The 26,203-nt window shown below is 53.0% G+C and overlaps 1 long non-coding RNA gene across 5 annotated transcripts; it reads right to left on the bottom strand.

The window, feature by feature from the left end:
- On the bottom strand, positions 1-26,203 carry LOC142819053 (uncharacterized). Of its 5 annotated transcripts, none has more exons than XR_012896748.1 (6): positions 26,022-26,203; positions 23,743-23,822; positions 22,856-23,075; positions 6,547-6,963; positions 3,458-3,605; positions 1-533 (listed from the first exon to the last, which is right to left on the bottom strand). It is a non-coding gene; the product is annotated as an uncharacterized LOC142819053 (long non-coding RNA). The 5 variants fall into 5 exon arrangements; XR_012896749.1 differs by having other exon boundaries at positions 6,547-6,960; XR_012896750.1 differs by lacking the exon at positions 6,547-6,963 and having other exon boundaries at positions 25,981-26,203.

Raw genomic sequence — 26,203 nt, 5'->3', positions numbered from 1 at the left:
CGCTCTTTATTGTACATAACTGGGGTGGGGGAGGGAGGAATGAGGGTGGGGGAGGGGAGGGGGAACCTGGGAGGAGGGTGCTGGAAGCAGGAGGAAGGGAAGGGAAAGCTCAGAGTTGGGGGTCCTGCTGGCTCTCCCATCTCACAGCACTGTGGGTGCGGGGGCGTCGGGGGGTGTGGAGGGTGGGGCAGGAGGGATGGGGGGTGCAGAGGAAGCGGGAGGGGGAGCAGGGGTGGGAGGAGGAGCGAGAGCTGGGGTGGCCGCAGGGGCTGGAGCAGGAAGAGGCAGGAACCAGTCCACCAGGGTCTAGAGGTGACCCCTGAGGACACGGCCCTGCTCCTCCAGCACCTCCAAGCTCTGCTGCTGCAGCCGCAGGTCCTCCCGGACCCAGTGGTCCTGGGTGCGGAGCTGGTGCTCCAGTAGCTGCAGGAGCCACCGCTGGTAGTCCTCCAGGTTCCTGGTGCACCTGCTGGCCCGGGTGCGGGTGGCTGTTACAGGCGGGTTGGTACGCCCTGCAATCCCAGGTGCTGCAGCTGTGGTGAAACAAGAGCAGTGGTCAGTTCTCCCTGGGGACACAGTGGGTGAAACCCAGCCCCCCTCTGCAAGGCGAGGTCAGCGTGTGGGGAACAGGCCAGGGCTCCTGCAAGACACCCAGCTGCTGCTCCATGGTGGACAAGGCCCAGGCGCATGGTCCCTGGGCTCCCTGTCCCCCCAGCTCTCCATACACATAAGGGGAGCATGATGGCACTCACATGTGGAGCCCTCCTCGGCCTTGGACAACACAGCTAATGTGCTCTGTGGGATGCCTCAGGGCTCCTGGCTCTCGGCATCCTCCTTCTCCTCCTCTGTGTCAGGGACGGGACCCTCTGCCCCGGGATCGATCACCACCCGGGGGGCATGGATGGCGTGAGCCCCCAGGAAGCAGTCCAGGGCCTCATAATGAGGGCATGCCTCCAGGTCGGCCCCTTGCTGGGAGGCCCTGGAGTAGGCCTGCCGCAGGTCTTTAATTTTGCAGCGGACCTGCTCCTGGGTCTGCATGTGGCCCCTGGCGGCCAGGCTGTCAGCCATGCAACTGTAGACCACCGCGTTCCTGTGGCTAGTGCAGAGATCGTGGACGTTGGAGGCCTCCCCCCAAACCTTGATGAACTCCACGATCTCCGCACTAGACCAGGTAGGCGCCCGCCTCTTGCGGCCCCGGGCAGGCTCCTGGGAGCTGCCAGCTTGGTCCTGGGAAGAGGCAGAGGGCTGGGTGGCAGCAGGTGGCTGGCTCATGCTGTGCCAGGTGCAGGGTCTGCTGGCTGGGTGCTGGCAGGCTTGCATCTGGCACAAGCAGTGTAGCCAGACCGTGTCCCTTTAAGGGCTCCGGGGCCGGGAGGGGGGCAGAAGAGTTTTCCCGGTTTGGCCCAGAGTGGTCAGCAGGGAAAGCTGGGGAGGGCTAGCCTCCCACTAGTTCGAATTAAGTGGCTACACACCCCTTAATTCGAACTACTTAATTCGAACTAGGCATTACTCTTCGCAGAATGAGGTTTACCTAGTTCGAATTAAGCGCTCCGTTAGTTCAATTTAAATTAGAACTAGCGGTTTGTATGTATAGCCCCCTTTAAAGTTAATTCAAACTAACGGCTGTTAGTTCGAATTAACTTTGTAGTGCAGACATACCCCCAGTGACAGATGATGTGGGGAAAGCTGAAGTACTCAATGCTTTCGTTGCCTCTGTCTTCACGGACAAGGGGTCACCTCCCAGACTAATGCACTAAGTGACGCAATGTGGGACGAAGGTGGACAGCCCTTGGTGGGGAAAGAGCAGGTTAGGAACTATTTAAAAAAGATAAATGTACATAAATCCATGGGTCCGGATTTAATGCATCCGAGGGTACTGAGGAAGTTGGCAAATGTCATTGCAGAGCCTTTGACCATTATCTTTGAAAACTTGTGTAGATCGGGAGAGATCCCGGATGATTGGTAACTGGTTCTGCGGATAAGGAAAGTCAGTGGATGTGATATACCTTGACTTTAGCAAGACTTTTGATACGGTCTCCCACAATATTCTTGCCAGCAAGTTAAGGGAATGTGGATTGGATAAATGGATGGTAAGATGGATAGAAAGCTGGCTGGAAGGTCAGGCCCAGGGGGTAGTGACCAATGGCTTGATGTCAGAATGGCGGTCGGTTTCTAGAGCAGTGCCCCAAGGTTCAGTTCTGGGACTGGTTTTGTTCAACATCTTTATTACTGACCTGGATGAGGGGATGGATTGCACCCTCAGCAAGTTTGCGGATGACACTAAGCTGGGGGGGAGGTAGATACACTGGAGCACAGAGATAGAGTCCAGAGTGACTTAAAGAAATTGGAGGATTGGGCCGCAAGAAATATGATGAGGTTCAACAAGGACAAGTGCAGAGTCCTGCAGTTGGGAGGGAAGAATCCCAAGCATTGTTACAGGCTGGGAACCAACTGGCTAAGTAGCAGTTCTGCAGAAAAGGACCTGGGGATTGCAGTGAATGAGAAGCTGGATATGAGTCAACAGTGTGCCCTTGTAGCCAAGAAGGCTAATGGCATATTAGGCTGCATTAAGAGGAGCATTGCCAGCAGATCCAGAGGTGTGATTATTCCTCTTTACTCGGCTCTGGTGAGGCCACATCTGGAGTATTGTGTCCAGTTCTTGGCCCCCAATTACAGGAAGGATATGGATGCACTGGAGAGGGTCCAGCGGAGGGCGACCAAAATGATTAGGGGGCTGGAGCATATGACCTACGAGGAGAGGCTGAGGGAGTTGGGTTTGTTTAGTCTGCAGAAGAGAAGAGTGAGGGGGGATTTGATAGCAGCCTTCAACTTCCTGAAGGGAGGTTCCAAAGAGGATAGAGAGAGGCTGTTCTCAGTAGTGACAGATGGCAGAACAAGGAGCAATGGTCTCAAGTTGTGGTGGGAAAGGTCCAGGTTGGGTATTAGGAAAAACTATTTCCCTACAAGGGTGGTGAAGCACTGGAATGGGTTCCCTAGGGGAGTAGTGGAGTCTCCGTCCCTAGAGGTGTTTAAGTCTCAGCTCGACAAAGCCCTGGCTGGGTTGATTTAATGGGGATTGGTCCTGCCTTGGGCAGGGGGCAGGACTTGACCTTCTGAGGTCTCTTCCAGCTCTATGATTCTATGAGAGGCTCAGGGCTGGGGCTGGGACTAGTGCCTGCCGTGGTCAGTCCCACCGTCTCATGTGCAGGACCCTAGATGGCCAGGGGAAGCTAGGGGGAGAAGCCAGAGGGGCTGAAACGGGAGCAGAAGCAGGTGTGGGAAGTCTTGGGAAGGAGCGGGAGTGAGGGGGTGGCTGCTGGACTCAATCGTGGTGACTATGCGATTGGTGGCAGTCCTGTATGCCACGCATATGTGCCAGGTCTCCTAGGACAGCTCCTGCCAGGAGGAGCAGCACAGTTCCTGGTCAGCATGGCATTGCTCCAGGTCTGAATCCAACCTCTACTCCTGCCGATCCAGAGACCGCTGTAACAGGCCATGTGTTCCCACTAGAGGTCCTTGTGGGGGTCAGCGGCACCTGCAGGTCTTGTGGGGTCAGGAGGCTGGCATGGGAGATATGGCTTGCATCCCCTTCACAGCTGGTCCAGCTGTGAAAAAAACAAGAGAAGGGTTCCAGGAGACAGGATGCATGAATAAGCCCTTTTCCAGAGGATTTCTTATTCCTACCTTCAAGGAATAATAATAATAATAATATTGAAGTAGGAATAAGAAATCCTCCGGAAAAGGGCTTACCGTATATACTCGAGTATAAGCCGAGTTTTTCAGCACAGTTTTTGTGCTGAAAAATGCCCCCCTCGGCTTATACTCGAGTCAGCCTCCTGCTCGCGGGCGGGCTCAGCGCGTCTCTGCCGCCGGCCGGGTCTAGACGCGTGAGCCTGGAGCTCCGGCGCCCCTGCCCCTGCCCTCCTGGCCCTTCCGGCCCCTGCCCTCCTGACCCTCTCAGCCCCCAGGTCCCCTTGTCCCCCCCAGCCCCTGTCTCCTCGTCCCCCCCAGCCCCTGCCCTCCTGGCCCTCCCGGCCCCCCTGTCCCCTTGTCCCCCCGAGCCCCTGCCCTCCTGGTCCACCCAGTCCCTGCCCCCTCGGCCCCCAGCCCCTGCCCTCCTGGCTCTCCTGGCCCCCCAGCCCCTGCCTGCCCGGCACCACGGGCCCTTGCCGCATGGGAGGAAGGGCGTTTGGGGCCGTTCGCCATGACGCTCGGGTGCAGCGCTGAGCTCGGGAACAGCTGGGCCAGGAGCCGACTCGGCACCGTGGGCGTCTGTTCTGGAAGCGCCCGGGAGCCCTCATCACGAGCTTGGGCCCGATTCTGGGGCAGGTGCACAAGGACCAGCCACTGCTCCCTGCTCCCCCTCCCCTCCCCTCCCCTCCCGTGGTAAAATCCAGCCAGCACCGGCACCCCCCGGCCCCCCCCCCGCTGGCTCGTTTAGAGGGGGCTCGTTGGCAGGCGAGGGGGCCGGAACGTGGGGGCTGCGGGGCGGGGGCGGCGGGGGCTGAGCTGTGGCCGTGCCTGCAGAACCATATTGTTTTTGTTGACCCCCTTTTCCACTTACAGAGCTAGGTTATTGTTTTTCTTTGAAATAAATATTCATGTAATTTTATTGGTATCTATCTTCATTTTTTACATTTACCAGTAGCTGCCTCATTTCCTACCCTAGGCTTATACTCGAGTCAATAGTTTTTCCCAGTTCTTTGGGGTAAAATTAGGTGCCTCGGCTTATATTCGGGTCGACTTATACTCGAGTATATACGGTATTTTCCGGAGAATCACTTCTAGACTGGCACTTTTCTCCGGCTTATCCCCAAGCTGGAAAAAAGCGGCAGCCATGTAAATGCAAATGTCACGGGGGATATGTAAATCCCCTGCGGATTTGCAATTGGGACTGGTCTCATTAGCATCCCTTTTCCGGAAAGGGATGCCAATGTAGACACAGCCCAGGAGTGCTAGAAGTAAGTTTTACAGAACAAAGCCACATGAGAACCTGAGTGAGGAGTCTACAAGGCAAACTGTGACAAAGATAAGAGTTTACATGGCAATTTGTGACAGACTAGGAGTCTCCATGAACTTGAGATAGGAGGCCTTGTAAGGGTCTTGATTAGTTAAGATGATTTCTCTCTGTTACAGGGAGAGAGGCCTGGAAAACTTTTAACCCTTACAGAAGTTTTCTTTTAGAGAGTTTTGATTTCCTGCACAGTCCCCCCTTAGACACAACTGGAGTACTACTGGTTGAGAAACACTGCTCTAGAAGAGCCTAAGAAAACTAACTGGAGGAAGTACAGTAGACTTCCGATAATCCAGCACCTTCGGGACCTAGGTGGTGCTGGATTATCAGATATGCCAGACTATCAGGAGGTACTATAAGGGGGCATACTCCCAACCTAATCACCCTCCTTCTGCTCTAACCTAATTCTTGGGTCCCTGAGCCACCGCTACAGCTGTGCGTCTCCCTCTAGGTGCTGGGGCACGTGCGATGAGCAACCGGCTTTGAGCATGAGCTGGCTGGGAAGCCGTGTGCAACACAATCCCTCTCCCCTCCCCTCCTCTCCCCTTCCCTAGAGCCAAACACCTCCCCTCCCTGCTGTAACCCAATCTCCCTCCCCCCCCCCAATATTCTCGGGTCCCGGAGCCAGAGCCACTGTGCCGCATCTGGGACGCCCCAATTCCCCTCCCCTTCTCCAGAGCCAGGCATCTCTCCCCGCAAACCTTATGTCCGGGTCCTGAAGCAGCTGCCTGTGCTCAGCGGTTGGCTGCTAGCACATGCAGGTTGGGACGCTGTGTATGACCTGGCATACACGTGCAGGGTACAACGCAGTGCTCTGGGGGTCTTGAGCAGAACAGCGCAGGCCGTGAACACACATACAGCTCACAGTGGCCCAGCCGTGAGAGTGGCTGATCTGAGCAGTTCCAGGTTCCATCCCGGTTCCATCAGGAGCCGCAATTTTTTTCCATCAGGAGCCTCAAGTTGGCCACCCCTGCACTAGGCTCTTGCCATTTTGATGCCAGTCTAGCGGGAGTGCAGGACAATTGGATGCCGGGCTATTGGAGTTTTACTGTATGTCAAACCATATAAGTGTTCCAGCAAACGTTCATGTATGTAAGTGTTCCATGCCCCGTATTTTTTTTAGTTTGGGAGGCAACCTATACTACCTATTGATTTGTGATTTGAGATTAAAGCCAGGAGACAAGTGTAAATGGGTCTATAGGTTGCCCCGTTGGCACCGTCACCCCTCCCTTGGTCCCATGCTTCCTTCACCTCTTTTTAAGCGCCATCTGGCGTCCAGGTTTGTCTCACCACTGGCTCGGAGGCCTCTCCTAGGTTGAGAGTTCGCTAGCCCCCGAGGCGGAGAGAGGGGGATCCGGGCCCGCCCCCTCTCATAGACCCCAGCCCAGGGCCCTAAGGACACGCACGCCTATGCCATCTGGTCCAGCTGGCGGGGCGTTTGCCGGAACTCGCCAGCCCGCAGGCTCCCTTTGCCCGTCCTGGGCTACTTCCTCTCTCCGCCATGGTCACTTCTCCCTAGCCAACGGGCTTACCTCCTTGCTTTGGGTCCCATCCGTCGCTGCTCCTTGCTGTGGGGGTGCTTCCTCCGAGCTCCCCCCTTCCCTGGCGTCTCCTGGGGCTTAAATCCCCTGCGTGGCCACGCTTCCGGGCTGGCGGCGGGGCCACGTGGTGACGTCATCCCTGCTGCGCCGTGCCCGGGCGTCCTGCCGAGGCGACCGCCTGGGAGCACCCGACGCACCGCCGGTATGTCGTCTCTGGTGCTGCTCGGCCCCCGCGCTGCGGCACGCCCAGCTCTGCGGCTCCTTCCCCCACCCCAAGAGCCGCCAGGAAAGTGGCCACCGGTGGGACTGGAGTGTGGGGCGCCTCTGCCCCGTCACAACAGGAAATAACTCATCAGGAATAGGTAAGAGGTTTACGATGCAGACTTCGTTATACATCTGACCTAGCTGCTAAAGAAAGTGAAGAAAGCCAATTACTCCACAAATTAAGATTGGACGCCAAAATAATTATGTCAACCATAGAACCAGGAAATTAAATCGTAGTACGCAACCTGAGTCTTAGAGGGAAGCAGAAGCTGGCAGATAGATGGGAGCCAGGAGTACCTGTCGTACTAGAGCAACTAAAAGATTATATACCTGTTTTTAAGGTACAGGAAGAATCTAGAGCTGGTCCTATTTGAGTTCTTCATAGGGACATGTCACGGGGTGCACCCTCCTGTCCCGGGGCATACTTCTCTGTGAGCTCATTCTCAAGTTCAGTGCCTCTCACTCTGGGGAAATACGGCCCTTCTGGGCCTAGTCATAAAGTTCAGTGCCCCTCGCTCTGAGGAAATACGGTCCCTCTGGAACTAGACACAAAGATCAGTGCCTAGAGGCCTGGGTTGCTGGAGGGCTCTCCCTGGCTATTGGAGAGCTGAACACCAGTTGGGATGAGGGTAGGGGGACCCGGGCCATCCCACTCCACCGGGTCCCAACCCAGGACCCTATTGGCAGTGGAAACTGCACTGCCAGCTCAGTGGGAAGTCCGACTGAAACACGCTGAGCTCCCAGAGGCGTAACCCTCTGCCCTGGGCGACTTTCTACCATCTCTGATGTGTAGTTTAGTCCTCCAGAGTGCAGCATGGGGTCCCCGGGCCTGGTGGCTGCCTGCCCCCTTTGTCGGGGCGGTCTCTGAGGTCATGGCGGTGGTGGCAGGGGCTGGGCCGGCTGTTCCAGGTGTAGCGGCAGCTGGGGCGGTGGTTGCTGGGCTTGCTCCTCTGGAAGTGGCTGCGGCTCCAGGAACGTCTGCAAAGGCCACTGCTGAGGTTGCTGCTTGGAGAGCAGCTACGATGACCAAGCTGGTTCAGGGGCTCCCTCCCTGTTTGCAGCTCCCCCTGTATGAGCTGTGCCCAGGCCTTTTATACAGTCCCCACACCAGGGCTGTGTCTAGACTGGCAAGTTTTTCCAGAAAATCATCTGCTTTTCCGGAAAAACTTGCCAGTTGTCTACACTGGCCGCTTGAATTTCCGGAAAAGGTCTGACGATCTACTGTAAAATCATCAGTGCTTTTCCGGAAAAACTATGCTGCTCCCGTTCGGGCAAAAGTCTTTTTTTGAAAGACTTTTGCGCAAAAGGGCCAGTGTAGACAGCACAGTACTGTTTTCCGCAAAAAAGTCCCGATTGCAAAAATGGCGGTCGGGGCTTTTTTGCGGAAAAGCGCATCTAGATTGGCCACGGACGCTTTTCCGCAAAAAGTGCTTTTCCGGAAAAGCGTCCTGCCAATCTAGATGCGCTTTTCCAAAAATACTTTTAACAGAAAACTTTTCCGTTAAAAGCATTTCCGGAAAATCATGCCAGTGTAGACGTAGCCCAGGAGTATGCCCAGTTGGTTAAAAGGGGCAATGTTTCCTCCGCCCACAGGCCTTTCTCCCCTCTCTCTTTAGTATGGGGTATATCCACCCCACCACAGACATGTTAAGACCATGCGGATATATTTCTGCTCATGAATCAACAGAAGATAGTCAGTTAGAGACGCCTGTGAGAAGTAGAACTAGACAGAAAACTACGGAAATGGTCACTCAGATGGAGAATGAAGATTTATCCGTACTTGATTGGATCCAACAGCATGAAACACTGGAAGGTCTTGGGTGCCGCCCCAAAGCAGGAGCTGTGCTCCCTGGCCTATGGTATAGGCCTGCCTCAGCTCCTTCACTTTCATCCTGACCTGCTCCTGGTTTGCCTCCTCTCCCCAGATCTCAGTGAGAACCAAGATCTTTGTACCAGACCAGTAAGGTGCCCTCCTTTTTCACCCCAGGCAGGGTCTTCAGAGGTGGCTGCCAGCTCACTTGCAGCCATAGATGGCTCAGTGGGAGCACAGGGGTCCTTCATGTCGGCATGGAAGTCAAAGCAGGCTTCTGGTGTGTGATGCATGGGCTTTCCTTGTACCACAAGCCCTTTCCTCTGAGGCTGCACATTTAAAGGGTGAGGTTCCAAGGAGTGTGGACAGAGTGGCTACCAGGGCACCTGTGAGAATCCCTGGAGGCCAGTTATTTCGAAATAACCACACCTTAGGGCTGTGTCTACACTGGCGCAATCTTGCGCAAAAGCGGCTGCTCTTGTGCAAAAACTTGCTGCCTGTCTACACTGGCCGCGTATCCTTGCGCAAGTACACTGACGTCCTAATGTATGAAATCAGGGCTTCTTGTGCAAGAACTCTGACGCTCCTGCTCAGGAATAATCCTTTTGCACAACTGTTCTTGCGCAAGAGGCCGGTGTAGACAGGCAACATGAATTTCTTGCGCAAGACAGCCCTATGGTTAAAATGGGCTTGCGCAAAAGCATCTCTTGCGCAAAAGCACATGCCAGTGTAGACGCTCTTTTCTGGGAGAGATTTTGCACAAGAATTCTTCTGCAAAAGAGTTTTTGAGTGAGAACGCGGCAGTGTAGACGTAGCCTAGCTGTCTACACACACCCTATTTCGAAATAGGTGTTATTCCTTATGAAATGAGGGTGTGATGGGGTGTGTCAACCCTGCACTGAAGCTGATGGAGTTACATTGGCCCAGCTGGCAGAGAAAGCCCCACCCCTACAGTTTTGCTGGGCATGCTCCACCTGGAGACTGACTAAAGGATCTGGAGCTGCTCAGTTGGGGCTTACTGCTTAAGGGGAATTAGACGCTGAGGGAGCTCCAGGGGAGGAAGCGCAATGGGACCAAGCAGCGGCAGTCAGGCCGAGAGCTGCTACCAGAGAAGCTGCAGAACAAGAGCAAGCATACGGAGAAGACATCTGCCAAGTAGCCCAGTAGGAAGTAGCCCAGGGCAGAGAATTGCTTCCTGAGCACTTAGTGGCTACATCTAGACTGGCATGATTTTCCGGAAATGCTCTTAAGAGAAAAGTTTTCCGTTAAAAGCATTTTCGGAACAGAGCGTCTAGATTGGCAGGACACATTTCTGCAAAAGCACTTTTTGCGGAAAAGCATCCGTGGCCAATCTAGATGCGCTTTTGCGCAAAAAAGCCCCGATCGCCATTTTCGCGATCGGGGCTTTTTTGCGCAAAACAATCTCAGCTGTCTACACTGGCCCTTTTACGCAAATGTTTTGGCTGAACGGGAGCAGCATAGTATTTCCGCAAAAAGCCCTGATTTCTTACAGTAGGAAGTCAGTGCTTTTGCAGAAATTCAAGTGGCCAGTGTAGACAGCTGGCAAGTTTTTCCGGAAAAGCGGCTGATTTTCTGGAAAAACTGGCCAGTCTAGACACAGCCAGTATGTTGTGGCAGGATTCCCTGCTGAATGAGGGCCCTGGGCTGGGATCCCATGGAGAGGGAGGATCCAGGTCCCCCAACCCACTCCTTACATACCCTGCGTGGGAGGAGCTTTACCACTGCTGTATTGACTAAGGCCATTGGGCCATAATGCCCTGATTAAAGGTCACTCAATCAAGATAATAAAGTTGAGGGGCCTCTGAGGGCCTGTCTCCCCTCGACAGAGCTACAGAATTCGGAATAAAAAATTATTTGTAATAGACACTTTGGCTACGTCTACACTGGCCCCTTCTTCGGAAGAGGCATGCTAATTTCTAACTTTGGAATAGGGAAATCCGCGGGGGATTTAAATATCCCCCATGGGATTTAAATAAACATGGACGCTGCTTTTTTTCTGGCTTGGGGAAAAGCCGGAAAAAAAGCGGCGGCCATGTTTATTTAAATCCTGAAGGGGGGATTTCCCTATTCCAAAATTAGAAATTAGCATGCCTCTTCCGGAGAAGGGGCCAGTGTAGACGTAGCCCAAGGGCATGTCTACACTACAAAGTTAATCTGAACTAACAGCCGTTAGTTCGAATTAACTTTCATAGGCACTACACATGCAAACCGCTAGTTCGAACTTAATTCGAACTAGCGGAGCACTTAATTCGAACTAGGTAAACCTCATTCTATGAGGACTAACGCCTAGTCCGAATTAAGTAGTTTGAATTAAGGGCTGTGTAGCCACTTAATTTGAACTAGCTGGAGGCTAGCCCTCCCCAGCTTGCCCTGGTGGCCACTCTGGGCCAAGCCAGGGAAACTCTACTGCCCCCCTCCAAGCCCCGGAGCCCTTCAAGGGCCACGGTCTGGCTACAGTGCCCGTGCCAGGTGCAAGCACCCAGCCAGCAGACCCTGCACCTGGCACGGCATGAGCCAGCCACCCGCTGCCACCCAGCCCTCCGCCTCTTCCCAGGACCAGGCTGGCGGCTCCCAGGAGCCTGCCCGGGGCTGCAAGAGGTGGGTGGCCGCCTGGTCTAGTGTGGACATCGTGGACCTCATCGAAGTTTGGGGGGAGGCCTCCAACATCCACAATCTCCACACTAGGCACAGGAAAGTGGCCGTCTAGGGCAGGATAGCTGCCAGCCTGGCCACCAAAGGCCACATGTGAACCCAGGAGCAGGTTTGCATGAAAATCAAGGTGGCCCAGTGAGACCCCCGACCCTGAGCCCTGAGCTTAGAACATAAGAACATAAGAACATAAGAACGGCCGTACTGGGTCAGACCAAAGGTCCATCTAGCCCAGTAGCCTGTCTGCCGACAGTGGCCAGCACCAGCTACCACAAGGTGGGTGGATCGAAGACAACGACCAAGCGATTTGTTTTGTGCCATCCATCTCCAGCCTTCCACAAACAGAGGCCAGGGACACCATTCCTACCTCCTGGCTAATAGCACTCCATGGACCCAACCTCCATGAATTTATCTAACTTCTCTTTAAACTCTGTTCTAGTTCTAGCCTTCACAGCCTCCTGCGGCAAGGAGTTCCACAGGTTGACTATTTGCTTTGTGAAGAAGAACTTTCTGTTATTAGTTTGAAGCCTGCTACCCATTCATTTCATTTGGTGTCCTCTAGTCCTTATATTATGGGAACTAATGAAAAACTTTTCTTTATTCACCCTCTCCACACCACTCGTGCTTTTATAGACCTCTATCATATCCCCCCTCAGTCTCCTCTTTTCTAAGCTGAAAAGTCCCAGTCTCTTTAGCATCTCTTCATATGGGACCTGTTCCAAACCCCTAATCATTGTAGTTGCCCTTTTCTGAACCCTTTCCAAGGCCAAAACATCTTTTTTGAGGTGAGGACACAACATCTGTACACGGTACTGAAGATATGGCGTACCATAATTTTATACTTCCCCTCCTCCTTCTTCCCCTGGCTTCCCCCTTCCAGCACCCTCCTCCCAGGTTTCCACCTCCCCTCTCCCACACTCTCTCTTCCCCTCTCTCACCTTCTTTTCCCAGTCTCCCCAGAGGTTAATTCCCCCCCCCATCCCTACTTTTGTTAAATAAAGAGAGTTTCTATTTTTGAACTCACGTGTCCTTTATTTTTTACATCAGGAAGGGGGGCTAGGGAAGGGTAAGTGGAAGGAGGTTAGGGAGGAATGGGGCACGAGCCCCTGATGGGGAGGACTGGGGTGGCTCTACGGGCTCCTCGGGGAGGAAGCTCTCCTGCAGGGCCTCCTGGATCCTGACAGCCTCCCGATTGACCCCACAGGATGGCAGCCTGCGGCAAGTGCAGCCGGGCTGATGGCCGAGTGCTGTGATGTGCCGAGTGAGGGCACTCAGGGCACTCCAAGACAGCACTGCTTTGCTGTCCCTCATCGAGGTAGACAAGCAAGCGGGGAACCCTGAGAACTGTCTGTCCGGGGTGGGGGTCGGGTCCCTTTAAGCACAGACCTCGGCTAGCCTGAGGCAGCAGCTCCACACTCTAAGTCCTAACCTGATGCCCTGCTGGCACTGATTCCAGCCAGCCTTAACTTCAGTTCAGGGTCCACTCACTGTGGACATGCTAGTTCGAATTAGCAAAACGCTAATACGAACTAGTTTTTAGGTCTAGATGCACTAGTTCAAATTAGCTTAGTTCGAATTAACTAATTCGAATTAAGTTAGTTCGAATTAGTGCTGTAGTATAGACAGACCCTTTGTTATTTTGAAATAACACTGCTGTGCAGACATGCCCTTAGTGCATTAGGGTTAATTGGTGAGTTTTGTTTATTTTGGATCTCTCTGATCTATTTTCAACCGCATTCACTTAAATCCTACTTTTTATCTACTAAATATTTGAGGGTATGTCTACACTAGCTTGTTAGTTCGAGCTAGGTAGGCAAATCATAGAATCATAGAATAATAGGACTGGAAGGGACCTCGAGAGGTCATCGAGTCCAGCCCCCCGCCCTCAAGGCAGGATCAAGCTCCGTCTACACCATCCCTGACAGATGTCTATCTAACCTGTTCTTAAATATCTCCAGAGAGGGAGATTCCACCACCTCCCTTGGCAATTTATTCCAATATTTGACCACCCTGACAGTTAGGAATTTTTTCCTAATGTCCAATCTAAACCTCCCCTGCTGCACTTTAAGCCCATTACTCCTTGTCCTGTCCTCAGAAACCAAGAGGAACAAATTTTCGCCTTCCTCCTTGTGACACCCTTTTAGATATTTGAAAACCGCTATCATGTCCCCCCTTAATCTTCTTTTTTCCAAACTAAACAAGCCCAGTTCATGAAGCCTGGCTTCATAGGTCATGTTCTCTAGACCTTTAATCATTCTTGTCGCTCTTCTCTGTACCCTTTCCAATTTCTCCACATCTTTCTTGAAATGTGGCGCCCAGAACTGGACACAGTACTCCAGCTGAGGCCTAACTAGTGCAGAATAGAGCGGCAGAATGACTTCACGAGTTTTGCTTACAACACACCTGTTGATACAACCTAGAATCATATTTGCTTTTTTTGCAACAGCATCACACTGTTGACTCATATTCAACTTGTGGTCCACTATGACCCCTAGATCCCTTTCCGCCATGCTCCTTCCTAGACAGTCGCTTCCCATCTTGTATGTATGGAACTGATTGTTCCTTCCTAAGTGGAGCACTTTGCATTTCTCTTTATTAAACCTCATCCTGTTTACCTCTGACCATTTCTCTAACTTGCTAAGGTCATTTTGAATTATGTCCCTATCCTCCAAAGAAGTCGCAACCCCACCCAGTTTGGTATCATCTGCAAACTTAATAAGAGTACTCTCTATCCCAATATCTACATCATTGATGAAGATATTGAATAGTACGGGTCCCAAAACAGACCCTTGAGGAACTCCACTTGTTATCCCTTTCCAGCAGGATTTAGAACCATTAACAACAACTCTCTGACTACGGTTATCCAGCCAATTATGCACCCACCTTATCGTGGCCCTATCTAAGTTATATTTGCCTAGTTTATCAATAAGAATATCATGCGAGACCGTATCAAATGCCTTACTAAAGTCTAGGTATATGACATCCACCGCTTCTCCCTTATCCACAAGGCTCGTTATCTTATCAAAGAAAGCTATCAGATTAGTTTGGCATGACTTGTTCTTCACAAACCCATGCTGGCTATTCCCTATCACTTTATTACTTTCCAAGTGTTTGCATACGATTTCCTTAATTACCTGCTCCATTATCTTCCCTGGGACAGACGTTAAACTGACCGGTCTATAATTTCCTGGGTTGTTCTTATTCCCCTTTTTATAGATGGGCACAATATTTGCCCTTTTCCAGTCTTCTGGAATCTCCCCTGTCTGCCATGATTTTTCAAAGATCATAGCTAAAGGCTCAGATACCTCCTCTATCAGCTCCTTGAGTATCCTGGGATGCATTTCATCAGGACCTGGTGACTTGCTGACATCTAACTTTCCTAAGTGATTTTTAACTTGTTCTTTGTGTATCCTATCTTCTAAACTTACCCTCTCTCTGCTTGTATTCACTACGTTAGGCACACCTCCAGACTTCTCGGTGAAGACCGAAACAAAGAAGTCATTGAGCATCTCCGCCATTTCCAAGTTCCCTGTTACTGCTTCTCCCTCCTCGCTAAGCAGTGGGCCTACCCTGTCCTTGGTCTTCCTCTTGCTTTTAATGTATTTATAAAAGGTCTTCTTGTTTCCCTTTATGCCTGTAGCTAGTTTGATCTCATTTTGTGCCTTTGCCTTTCTAATCTTGCCCCTGCATTCCCGTGTTGCTTGCCTATATTCATCCTTTGTTATTTGTCCTAGTTTCCATTTTTTATATGACTCCTTTTTTATTTTGAGATCATGCAAGATCTCCTTGTTAAGCCAAGCTGGTCTTTTGCCATATTTTCTATCTTTCCTACACAGCGGAATTGTTTGCTTTTGGGCCCTTAACAACGTCCCTTTGAAATACTTCCAACTCTCCTCAGTTGTTTTTCCCTTCAGTCTTGCTTCCCATGGGACCTTACCTACAAGTTCTCTGAGCTTATCAAAATCTGCCTTCCTGAAATCCATAACCTCAATTGTGCTGGTCTCCCTTCTACCTTTCCTTAAGATCATGAACTCTATTATTTCGTGATCACTGTCCCCTATACTGTCTTCCACTTTCAAGTTCTCAACTAGTTCCTCCCTATTTGTTAAAACCAAATCCAGAACAGCTTCTCCTCTGGTAGCTTTTTCAACCTTCTGAAACAGAAAGTTGTCTCAAATGCCGTCCAGAAACTTATTGGATAGCCTGTGCCTCGCTGTGTTAGTTTCCCAACATATGTCTGGATAGTTGAAGTCCCCCATCACCACCAAATCTTGGGCTTTGGATAGTTTTGTTAATTGTTTAAAAAAGGCCTCATCCACCTCTTCCACCTGGCTAGGTGGCCTGTAGTAGACTCCTAGCATGATATCACCCTCGTTTTTTACCCCTTTTAGCTTAACCCAGAGACTCTCTACACAGCTATCTCCTACGTTCATCTCCACTTCAGTCCAAGTGTGTACATTTTTAATATACAAGGCAACCCCTCCTCCCTTTTTTCCCTGTCTGTCCTTCCTGAGCAAGCCGTACCCTTCCATACCAATATTCCAATCATGCGTCCCATCCCACCAGGTTTCTGTAATACCAATGATATCATAGTTGTATTTATTGGTTAGCAATTCCAGTTCTTCCTGCTTATTACCCATACTTCTCGCATTTGTATATAGGCATCTAAGATACTGATTTGATCTTGCCTCCCTGTTGTGCCCTGACCCTCCTTTCTCCTTGCCATTATAGGCCGTAGTCCCCCCCATTTCCAATCCATCTCCCAGTCCCGCACATTCAGCACTTACCTGTGGGCTTTGCTCACCTGCCCCCGAGGTGAAGGCAACCGGAGTTGCAAATGAAGCCCGGGATTTAAATATCCCGGGCTTCATTTGCATGTTCCCGGGCGCCGCCATTTTTAAATCCCCCTTAGTCCGAACTCCGTGCCCGCGGCTACACGCGGCACGGAGTAGGGTAGTTCGAATTAGAGATCCTTGTTCCACGAGGAGTAACGGTAGTTCGAATTAGGATCTCTACTTCAAACTACCTACTCTGTGCCACGTGTAGCCGTGGGCACGGAGTTCGGACTAAGGGGGATTTAAAAATGGCGGCGCCCGGGAACATGCCAATGAAGCCTGGTTGCCCTCATTTGCGTACCTAGCTCGAACTAACGAGCTAGTGTAGACATACCCTGAGACACGTTGTGAGTCTGTCCACGTGTCTGTCTGTCTTGTTTGTTCAGAAACCCTCCTAAATGGTAAGAACTATGACCACCAAATTTGGTCTACACAGATTCCTATGATCATAACTTCAAGGATGTGCCTGAAATGGGATTAAACATACAGGAAAGAGACAGAATCACCAGGCAGGTGAAAGGGGCCGACTCTGGGTACACTCTCCCGCCCCTCAGAAACCCTTTAGAGGGGAGGGAGGGGTCTGAAATGTCCCTTTCTCCCCCCTCCCCGACTCATACAGGGACATTGGTGGCTATTCCCCTTCACCAGGGAGCAGAGGAAAGGACACCGTTTATGAATTCCTTTCTCTGGCAGGAAAGCACAGGGGGCAGATGAACCTGGACCTGCCTCAGCTAGATTCCATGCATCCTTCCCCAACTGTGTCTGCTGAGCTGCAGCAGTCACGGAGAGGCATTTCTCACCTGGTCCCCAGTTGCTGCAGTGAGAGAAGCCTGGAAGTGGGTCTGGGCCACGAAAGCTCCTCACCTAATAAACCATCTTGATAGTCTTTAAAGTGCTGCCTAGTCCTGTCTTTTGTTTCAGCTGCCCCAGACTAACACGGCTGCATCTCTGGCACTAAGACTGGGCTAGTTCTCTCTCCCCAGGACAGCCTGCATAGTGAACTTCTCATCCCCAGCCCCACCCCAAAACAATGATTCAAATGAAGCATGAACATTTTCATTTTGTTTTCAAAAAATAAAAATGGATTCAAGACTTGAGCAGCACTGGGTAAATCTTCTAGTACCGTGTTTCTTAAACTTTTCCAGACCAAGGAATACCAAACAACAATTGTTTTTTAATGAGGAACACCAAGGAGGAGCAGCGCGGTTGGGCTCGGGGTGAGGGGAGGCTCGGGGCTGGGAACAGTGCGGCTGGGCTCGGGGTGAGGGGAGGCTCGGGGCTGGGAACAGTGCAGCTGGGCTCGGGGTGAGGGGAGGCTCGGGGCTGGGAACAGTGCGGCTGGGCTCGGGGTGAGGGGAGGCTCGGGGCTGGGAACAGTGCGGTTGGGCTCGGGGTGAGGGGAGGCTCGGGGCTGGGAACAGTGCGGCTGGGCTCGGGGTGGGGGGGGCTTGGGGCTGGGAGCAGCGTGGCTGGGCTCAGCCCGGGGTCAAGGGCAATGCGGCTGGGTTGGGGCAACGAGGCTGGACTGGGGAAGGGAGGGGGGAGGTTGGGGGCGGCACGGCTGGTCCGGGGAGGGGGCAGTCGGGGGCAGTGCAGCTGGCCCCCGCCCCCGCAGAGCTGCTTCCCATCCCCCCATCCTCCCTGCCAACCCCGCGTTCCTCGACCCCCGCCAGCTCTGCTTCCCGCCCCACCTTCCTCCTGGCCAGCCCCTGCCCCCCCCCACTAGAGGCTCCCAGTGCCGATTGCACCCCACCTTCCAGTCATTCCCCCCGCCACCGCCAGGCTTCAGTCCGGCGCGCAGCCGGAAAACCAGGAAATACCAGACATTGCATGTGTCGGATATTTTCTGGATTTTTTTTACCAGACGGAGGGCCCAAAAACCAGACTGTCCGGTAGGAAACCGGACACCTGGCAACCCTCCGAGTCAGACCCGGTGCAGGCACCAAGTGATGGGGAGACTGCCGGAACTTTGGGAACCAGAGACTGCGGGGTGGGGGTTTGTGGCCCAAAAGGGGGCTGAGAAACCTAAGACAGACAGAGTAGGGGGAGCACCAGAAGGGTGACAGTCAGGGCGACCCTAGAACTCTGTTACAGACCAGCTGGCGGCTGCTGGAGGAGGAGGGAAAAATAGGGGGAAAGAGTCAGAGAGGAAGGGGCTTGTGCTGAGGGGAGGGGGCAGGTCAGGAGAAGAAAGGGGAAGGCACCAAGGGACAGAGTGGAGGAGAGACAAATGCCAGGGGGCCAAGTGGAGACAATGAGGAAAAGGGCAGGAGGGGAGGTGTCAGTGGGGGACAGGATGATGCTAGGAGAGGGGAAGGGCTTTGGGGGGCTAGAGGGGAGAAGGAGAGGTGCCGGGAGAAGGCTTGAAAGAAGGGGTGGGCATGAGGAAGGCAGGGATGGAGCAATTCATGTGTGAGGGCACAGGGGAATGAGCGGAACGGGGGCAGAGGGTGGTGAGGGGATGGGCATCAGGGAAAAAGAGGGCAAAGGGCGCAGGGGCAGTGAGGGAAGGGGGAGGCACCAGGAGGGTGCAGGGGTAAGAGAAGGTGCAGGTGCCAGAGGATTCTGGGGGTGATGCAGAAGGGCAGACACCTGCAGTGGTGGGACCACCATCAGAGGAGAGATGCAGGGCAGGTGTGTAGAGGGAGGTGTTAGAAGAGGGGATGAGGAGGGGTAGCTCACATGATCAGAGTGGGGCTACTGGAGAAGTGGGCACAGGGAGGAGAGAAGGGCTGGTGGAGGGGGGCAGGTTGCAGGAGGGCTGAGGGTAGCTCACATGATCAGCGTGGGGTACTGGAGGAGTGGGCACAAGGGGGAGAGAAGGGCAGGGAAACACTGCTGTAGTGGCATTATGGTCAAATGTCATGAAATCATGGCATGGAGCTGAAATGTCATTTTAATATCCCAAACCATCATCCTTCTGTAACAAACGACATTTCAATATGGGAGATACCATATAATTTAACTCAGAAGGTTTTACCCAGCATTGTTCGGGTCCTTGTGGGAGCTCAGGGTTGGGGGAGTGCAAAAGTCAGGGCTGTATGCTGCGCGGTGTGGAGGGGCTCACAGGGCTGCCCTCAGCAGCAGCTCGCTGGGGTGCCTAGGCAGGGCCGGACTGATGCATGGGCAGCTGCCCAGGGCGCCAACCGATGGGGGGCGCCTGATGGCCACTGTAAGGGGCGCGTGGCATCCCTTATAGCTGCCATCAGGCGCCTCATGCCCGGCTTCTGCGGCGCCGGCCCTGCAGCGCCCTTCCCCCCATGGCCGTGGGGCCCTGTGCGGCCTGGCGTGCGTGCCAGCAGCACTAGCCGGGCTGGACAGCGCATGTGCTGTTTGCCCCGGGGGCGGGCCCATGCACGCGAGGGGGGGGCCATGCACGTGAGGGGGGGGCAGGCCCATGCACGCGAGGGGGGGGCCCATGCACGCGAGGGGGGGGCCATGCATGCACTGTGCACCCGGGCCCAGGGCGCCAAAAGGGCTCAAGCCGGCCCTGCGCCTAGGGCTATATTGACTAGTTAGCAGCTCCTACCCAGGGGCCGGGGCTGCACTAACTAGCCCTAGCTAGTGGCTCCTCTGGGTTGGGGAATCTGGGGCTGCACTGCCCAGCCCCAGCCAGCATCTGGAGCACATGACATATGAAGGGCTGAGGGATTTGGACTTGTTTACTCTGCAGAAGGTTAGGGTGATGGGGGTTTGAGAGCAGCCATTAACTGTCTGAAGGAGGGTTCCAAAGGGAATGGACAGAGGCTGTTCTCAGTGGTGGCAGATGGCAGAATGAGGAGCAATGGGCTCAGGTTGCACAGGGGGAAGACTAGGTTGGATATTAGGAATAATTATTTTACTAGGAGGGTGGTGAAGCAGTGGGATGTGTTACCGAGAGAGATGGTGGAATCTCCATCCCTAGAGGTTGTTAAATTCCAGTTTGACAAAGCCCTGGCTGGGATGATTTCGTTAAGGTTTGTGGAAGCCATTTCATATTTAGCTAGAAGCCATTTCATATAACAGAAGCCATTTAAGTGTCTTGCTTCTGCACGTACACTAGAGATTGAACTCTCCTTCACTGATGTGAGACAGGCCAGAAGGATGAGCTATTGGAATTCGTTGACTGAACTGTTTTGAGTTGGAGCTCTCACTCCCTGATACCTGTTTCTTCTTGCTGATAACAGTTTTCTCTTTTAAGTTTAATTGATGATTTCTTTAATGAAATGCCCTGACGTCAGGCTTGTTTGTTAAGGGTATAAAATACTAGGATTGATTGTATTGAGCAGCCTTACTGGGTCCGGTCCTGCTGGGTCTCATTTGGCTCACTTTGTGCTTTATTGATCAATAAAGCTTTTTGTTAGCCGCCTAAACACAGAGAAGTCTTTTGCTTCGACAGGTTATTCCTGTTTTGGGCAGAGGGTTGGGCTCGATGATCTCCAGAGGTCTCCTCCAACGCTATGATTCCATGAGTCTATGATCATCTTGGAGGATGAATGGGCGAGGGAAGAGCTGCACTATCCAGCTTCAGCCTGTTTCTCCTCAGGTAGGGGCAAGGTCTCTACTATCCAGCCCCAGCCCACACAGCTTCGTCAGTGCCAACTCTGCCCACATATCTACACTGACGAATTCATCACTGGAGCAAACAACATAAGCCACAAAATCAAAGGGTCATTTGACTGCACATCCAGTAATTTGATCTACGCCATCAAATGCCAACAGTGCCCCTCTGCTATAAATATTGGTCAAACTGGACGTTCTCTGCAGGAAAGAATCAACGGACACAATTGGATATACGTAAAGGGAATACTCAGAAGCCCATTGGAGAACATTTCTGCTTCCTTAACCATAATCTGACAGATCTGCAGGTGGCGGTCTTGTCACAGGCCAGCTCCTCAAGCCAAATTCACAGAGAAAGCTTGGAATTACATTACATACACAAATTCAACTCATATGCTAATGGACTCAATCTTGATTTAGGTTGGTGGGGACTCTACCAATGAGGGTGCTAACAGCTCTCTGGCTGGTATCCTTCCTGTCTTAGCAATCTAGCTATTGACTTTGATCTTTATCTGCTTATGTTTAGCACACATTCTCCAGATACTTAAAGAAAAAACAGGAAGGGGGGTGGGAGACAGAGCATCAGTCTCCCCCCCCCCCCCTCGCCTTCTTTCTCCTATTTATTTCGAGTTTTCAAATCCCCTACTCATAACTCTGGTCATCTGAAGAAGTGGGCTGTGCCCACAAAAGCCCCAGACAGTAGGCAACAAGTATCAGTGGCATAATCAGCACACCAGAAAACAGCCCCAAGGGGTCATCTGTGACTGCACCCTATCACACACATTGCACAAGGATGGGATCTCTCACAGTCCTGGAGGATTTACTAGGTTGGCTCACACCAAGGTCTGTCTACAACCAGAATCCATTGTATTAGTTAATGGGTGGCCTTTTCCCACAAGGTCACCCACCAACAGCTTGGCAAAGCTTCTCCTCCTAGTCCTAGAACCCCAGTCAGCACCTGGCCATAGCTGCAAATCTGTAAAGGGGTAGTCACAACAGAAATATCCTTCCCGACCACACTTGTAACATTTGCCTCAAGTTCTTCCCTCTATTGATTCTGGGGGCTCCATCCCAGGACCTGCCGGTTGAACACTCTTGCCCTTGATCTAGTGGTAGGCTAATCGACTACTAGCTAATCGGCGTTCTCTCCAGGGTGGATTTTATAAAATCAAATTAATTTAAACCACTAGTCAGGTAATCTTGATTTAATCATGTTTTTCTACATACAAGTACATTCTTGTTAGTTATTGTAGCCTTAATACATATTCTTCAGAACTCGGATAGATGTAGGTTTGATGTTTATAAGGTACACACATTTTTAAACATTTATTTTGAAAACTTTTCAGATTAGTTTCATAGCTATATCAGAAAAGAAATGATTGTTTGGTTATTTCATTCTCCAATGGTAATTGAAGCAGATATTTATGAAGTCATTGGGAGGTGAACAATCTCCAATTCACCATAGAATCATAGAACTCTAGAACTGGAAGGGACCTCAAGAGGTCATCAAGTCCAGTCCCCTGCCCCCACGGTAGGACCAAGCACTGTCTAGATCATTCCTGATAGATGTCTATCCAACCTGCTCTTGAATATCTCCAGTGATGGACATTCCACAACCTTCTTAGGCAATTTATTCCAGAGTTTAACCACCCTGACCGTTAAGTATTTCCTAATGTCCAACCTAAACCTCCCTTGCTGCAATTCAAGCCCATTGCTTCTTGTCATATCATCAGAGACCAAGGAGAACAATTTTTCTCCCTCCTCCTTGTAACACCCTTAGGTATTTGAAAACCACTATTGCATCCCTTCTCAGTCTTTTCTTCTCTAAACAAAACAAGCCCAGTTCTTTCAGGGTATGTCTACACTACAGAGTTTTGTCGGGAAAACAGCCTTTTTTGCAACAAAACTTGAGGAACGTCCACACTGCAATTGCGTTCTTGCGATAGTAAATCGAAAGAACAGAGGGCTTTTCCGACAGCGGTAATCCTCATTCTACAAGGAGGAAGTCTTTTTGCAAAAGAGCTCTTTCTCAAAAAGGCATGAGTGGACAGGGAGGAGGGTTTTTTTTTTGGAATGTAGCCGAGTCCTGGGATCTGGGGGCGCTCCCTCGCCCTGTGGTAGGGGTTCTGCGGTCTTGCAGCCCCTTTTCCCCCGTGCGCCCTCCCCTTCGGCCTCTGTCTACCTTTTGGCCGCTCCTGTGGCACGGGTCCTCAGTCCTGCTGGCGGCTTGTGTTCGTGTTCCTGGGAAGGCCCTTTGGAGGCCCAGCATCCGTCCGATTGTCCTTCTTACTAGGCCTCAGTCCACTCCGGTCTTCGTAGGCTGCTGCCAGGGGAATCACGGCGCCTCCCACTGCTCGGGTCTCCAGGCTCCGCGTCCCTGGTGTGGTCACCACTTCTTCAGTCTGTGGGGGGGGGGAGGGTTGAGAGCAACACCAGACCCTGCTCTGTCCCCGCCCTTTTCCTCCTCCCTTCTTCCCTGCTACCACCGCACGGCGTCTTGCTCGGCCCCATATCCCCGGGTCCTAAAGCCCCCTGGCTTAATCCTGGGGCAGGGTGCACATGCGCGGCGTCCCCGGGCACGTCCTCTCGCCCCACCCCTGCTGCTCCACCAATGCCGTGGCTCGCACACACTTCCCCCTTTTGTCCTCCGTTACCTCTTTCCTCCTCAGTTTGTTCTGCGCACCTGGACAGAAAGTCCACGTTTGCGTGGGCCCTCCCTGCCCGGTGTACTATTTGAAATTTGTAGTGTTGTAAAAATAAATACCATCTCATTATTCGGGGGTTCGCCTCCCTCATGTTATGCATCCGCCTTAGTGGTGCATGGTCCATCACTAAAAGAAAGGGATTGCCTAGGAGGTAGTATCTCAGGGCTTCGACGGCCCACCTCATGGCCAGGGCTTCTTTCTCTATTGTGGAGTACTGTTGCTCTCGGGGTAGAAGTTTCTGGCTCATGTATAGAATAGGTCGTTCCTCGCCTCCCTGTTCTTGGGCCAACACGGCCCCTAATCCTACATTTGAGGCGTCCGTCTGTACTAGAAACGGTTTGGAAAAGTCCAGCTGGGTCAGTACCGGGGGTGGAATCCTGCTGCCAGGCTCAGGGGATCAATCAAAACGAGGGGTTCCGCGAGGAGCCGGCGCTCCCGTCCCCTCTGAAAGAGAGAGAGAGAGAGAGAGCCGGCTAGCCAGCAGAGGCGTGGGCGGCGACTTGTGTGGGCTTGTGGTGCCCACGCTCCAGCAATATTTGGAGCTGGAGCTGGAGCTGGAGCAGGTCCCGACCCCCCCTCCCCCCGGCGTCCTCCCACCCCGGCCCCAGAGCGTCTCTCCCCCGTCCCCGTCCATGCCGTGCACAACCTTCCCTGAGCTTCCCCTTGCTGGCTGCTGCTGCCCTGCGCAGCACGCTCAAACCAGTGGGTGGAGATACGCCCGGACGTGACGTAATGTCACGGCCCGGGATTTTAAACTTGCTGGGCGCTGTGATGCGCCGCATGGCTGAGTTGCGGGTTCGGAGTCCGGGGACAGAGCACAGACTCTGGCCCCACAAAGTGGAAGGCAGAAGGTATGGTAGAGAGAGAGGGAAAGGGAGAGGGAGGGAAGGGACTTGTGCAGAGGGAAAGGGAAAGGGGAAGGGTTGGGAGAAGAAGGTGCTTGGGCGGAGGCGGAGGGGAAGGGGAAGGCACCAAAGGGACAGGGGTGGAGGAGAGACAAATGGCAGGGGGCCAAGTGCAGACAATGAGGAAAAGGGCAGGAGGGGAGATGTGTCAGTGGGAGAGGAAAAGGATGATGCTGGGAGGGGAGAAGGTAAGGGCATTGGGGGCTAGAGGGGTGAGGGGAGGTGCTGGGAGAAGGCTTGAAAGAAGGGGTGGGTATGAGGAAGGCTGGGATGGAGCAAGTCATGTGAGAGGGCACAGGGGCATGAGGGGAATGGGGGCAGAGGGTGTTGAGGGGTGGGCATCAGGGAAAAATGGAGCAAAGGGGGCAGGGGAAGTGAGGGAAGGGGGAGGCACCAGGAGGGGGCAGGGGTAAGAGAAGGTGCAGGTACCAGGGGATTCTGGGGGTGATGCAGAAGGGCAGACACCTGCAGTGGTGGGACCACCATCAGAGGAGAGATGCAGGGCAGGTGTGTAGAGGGAGGTGTTAGAAGAGGGGATGAGGAGGGGTAGCTCACATGATCAGAGTGGGGCTACTGGAGAAGTGGGCACAGGGAGGAGAGAAGGGCTGGTGGAGGGGGGCAGGTTGCAGGAGGGCTGAGGACAGTGAGAAGAGCAGGAGTCAGGACAGCAGAGGAGGGTGACGAGTGGGGGGGGGGGCAGCAGGCACCAGGGCAGCTGATGGAGCAAGGGGAGGAGACATGGCAGCAGAGGGAAAAGGTAGAGGTTTAAAAATATTTATTAATAACTTGGGTGGCACATCCAAACAAGCCACATGAACTCAGGACTGGTGCACGACACAAAATTCATTTTGCTCATGTGAGGAAACTCTTAGGCTACGTCTACACTGGCTGTTTCTTGCTCAAGAACATCTTGCGCAAGTGTTCTTGTGCAAGAACACATCCACTCTTCCATGTGCGAGCTGTGCTTTCGCACAAGAGCATCTCAGGCAGTGTGGACACTCTCTTGCCCAAGAAAGTGCCGATGGCCATTTTAGCCATAGGGCTTTCTTGCTCAAGAAATTCATGTTGTCTATCTACACTGACCTCTTGCGCAAGAATAGTTGGGACCAAACCCTCATTTCACTGCAGCATCATAACACTCCTGCACCACCTGTCCCCAAATCTGAGCCTGTCATACACTGGAACCCCCTGTCCTGAGCCTCTTACATCCCCACACTCCTGCATCCCCACATCCTCAGTCTTCTGCCACAACGTTCCTGCACCATCCTCACATCACAGATCTGTGTCCTGAGCCCATCATACTCACAACCTTCTTGCCCTGAGTCCCTCACATGTCCAGCCCAAACTCCTGCACCCTCACAGCCACAAGCCCTGGCGTGCTCAGCACCCCAACCCTCCACCTGAGCCCAACACTCCCCAGCCTAGAGCCCCCTCCCTGAGCCAACAGCCCCTTCTCCTGCATCCAGATTCCCTCCCAGAGCTTGTACTTCTCACCCCTTCCCACCCCCAAATCCCTCATTGCCGCCCCCCCCCCCCACTAGGGCGAGACGGGCATAAGGGCTGGGGACAGCAAGTGAGGGGGGGGGGGACCAGAGCGGATGAGGCCTCACAGAAGGGAGATGGGGGGGTCTTGGGGAAGGAATGGGGGGTCCCCCCCCGAGGTTCCTCGGCCAAACGCAATCGGGAAACAATGTTACTCTCTGCAGTGTTGCAAGGGGCATGCACTGTGACGTCACACCACGTGGTCACATCTCGGCCTGGCGAGGAAGCCGGGAGGGGCTGAGTGACGCGCTGCGAGGGGTTCCGCTCGTAGCCACCCGCCCTGTAACGGCCCTTCGCCTTTGCACACGGGCCACTGAGGCGTCCCCGCTGCGCCAGCCGCCTGCCCCGCCCACAGCCGCGAGGAGCAAGAGGCTCCAT

Source organism: Pelodiscus sinensis, chromosome 19 (genome assembly GCF_049634645.1).
Source record: "Pelodiscus sinensis isolate JC-2024 chromosome 19, ASM4963464v1, whole genome shotgun sequence".
In the NCBI taxonomy this organism is placed as follows: domain Eukaryota; kingdom Metazoa; phylum Chordata; order Testudines; family Trionychidae; genus Pelodiscus; species Pelodiscus sinensis.
Note: the sequence above shows the minus strand (reverse complement) of the source record. Positions and strands in the feature narration are given on the sequence as shown.